Source organism: Bos indicus x Bos taurus, unplaced genomic scaffold, assembly GCF_003369695.1.
Source record: "Bos indicus x Bos taurus breed Angus x Brahman F1 hybrid unplaced genomic scaffold, Bos_hybrid_MaternalHap_v2.0 tig00003603_arrow_arrow_obj, whole genome shotgun sequence".
Lineage (NCBI taxonomy): Eukaryota > Metazoa > Chordata > Mammalia > Artiodactyla > Bovidae > Bos > Bos indicus x Bos taurus.
In genome coordinates, this window is record NW_020867713.1 from 3635 (window position 1) to 5841 (window position 2207).

Here is a 2207-nt window from a genome sequence, read left to right on the forward strand (position 1 = left end):
TCATTCAAGTGACAAGGAAGACCTAAAAGGAACCTGTTGTGTGAAATTAGTAGTATGGATCAAACAGAGTGTGGCCAGTCCTCTGGAATTGCCTGAAACTCTCCAGTGAGAAGCAAAGGGAATTTTTCTCTAGTATGGTGATCCTCTCACAGCTGAGGCCCCATCCTCTGTCTCTCTTCCTTCTGGCCAGTTTGCTTCTTGAAGCTAGGCAGAACATCCTTAAAGAAATGGGGATCCTCTGCCTCTCTACTTTCAATTATCAGTAGTTTGGGAAGCTTTGTGGAGTCTGCAGGACATAGGCCAGTTAGGAGAGAATCAGAGGGATGGGGGGAGTGGTGAGGGAGGAGACATACACAGGGAGACAGTGAGACATGGAGAGAGGTGAAACGACACTGAAAGTCCTTGAGAATGTACTGACTTTAGAAAGCCTTTTAAAAACCAAACACTAATTCAATATGATGAATTACCTTAAAGTAGTTTGTAGAGTGTTTCCTGAGGAGAATTGGAGGTCACTTCAAGCGAAATAAATAAACCACAACTAATGTGTTGATGTTTTAAAGAGAAAAGTCAGTCGCTAAAAGTGCCCATCCAATTTCCATGACTTACTACAGTCATTAGAAACAAGGAATATGTTTATTGATCTGAAGTGGTTCAAACAGTATTTTCTTTGTTCAAACCTATTTAGCTGGAGGAAAAGTCAAGAGTTTGCCTTGTGTGGGGGTGGTGGTAGGGCATTGTGGAGAGAAAGAGATTCTTTACATAAAAACCTGTTGTTTTTCTATCCTAGGGCCACTCACCGAAGAAGAATAACTGGGTTCCTATTAAAGCAAAGCAATTTTTGCCCCTGATCAAGTAATTTTTGCCCCTGATCACTATTGGTTTAGCTCTAGGCCCTTGAGACTCAAAGTAGGTTTGGAATTAGCAATATCAGTACAATCTGGGCATACATTAGAAAGGTAGACTCTCTGGCCCCACCCCAGTCCTAACTGAATCATAATCTAGTTAATCATAATCATAATCATGAAACGATTCATATGCACATTAATGTTTGAGAAGTACTAGTCTAGACAAACATGAATGGTTATTTAAACATTTGATAGACAAAAGAGATGGTTAAATAAAGGAGGAAATACTATCTGATAAAAGCACTTTTGTCCAAAGATTTGTTGGTGTTGATAAACTTGCTCCTATCCACTTAAGCCAGGTTTGAAGTAAAAACTTAATAGGCCCATTCTGAAATGACTTTTACTAGCTCCAGCGTCCTCATGGTTGACTGAGCTCCCACAAATGGTTGCTGACTTTGTTTGTGTCCCCAGGTGAGCAGAAATGAGTGAACAAGCAGAAAAGAGCAGTTCCGTGCGAGAGAGACCTGCACGTCAAAGTTCTCCTGAGAAACCAAGTGAGAAGGAACTGAAGCAAATGAAATGGTTGGATCGGCAGTTAAAACGGTTGTCATTTCAAAATCCTGGGCCTCAGGTAGCCAACTTCAATCCTCAACTAAGGCAGCAGATAAAGAAAGGGCAAATGGCAAAGAAGAATGAGTTTGTTTCTGTAAAACGCCAAGTCAACAAGTATGACAAAAAGGGCAGGCTCACCTTCAATAAGGCTGACCTGTGTGACTGCCTTGATGAAGGCTGCCTGGGTTGCTTCTACCCGTGCCCCAAGTGTAAGTCCACCAAGTGCGGGCCCACTTGCCGCTGCAACCGCCGCTGGGCCTACGACACCATAGTCGATGAGAATGGGGAGGTCATCAGCAAGATGCCATTCGACCTCTCAGACTAGGTGCAGCCCTCCAGGCTGATCAATTTTCTCTGCTTTGCAGTTAAACCAGCCGCTTTCTCCTGGGTGAATTTTAGGACTGGGGGAAAAAAGTTTTAAAAATATAATTTAGTTAGTGTTCTCTGAAGCCGGTAAAGTGTCTGCCTGTAATGCAGGAGACCTGGATTCGATTCCTGGGTTGGGAAGATCCCCTGGAGAAGGAAATGGCAATCCACTCCAGCACTCTTGCCTGGAAAGTCCCATGGACAGAGGAGCCTGATAGGCTACAGTCCATGGTGTTGCAAAGAGTTGGACACAACTGAGCCACTTCACTTTCACTTTCTCTAACCTTCTGCTGTGATGACTCGAATTCCTCCTCTGGTAACCAGCAACTCCATTGCTACTGTCCTCTCAGATTAAAAATCCCTTTCCTCTTTGCTGGTACCTTA

The 2207-nt window shown here is 43.5% G+C and overlaps 1 pseudogene; it reads left to right on the forward strand.

Annotated features, from left to right (window-relative positions):
- Positions 1 to 1326: 1326 nt before the first annotated feature.
- Positions 1327 to 1782, forward strand: LOC113889139 (annotated as a pseudogene).
- Positions 1783 to 2207: the final 425 nt, after the last annotated feature.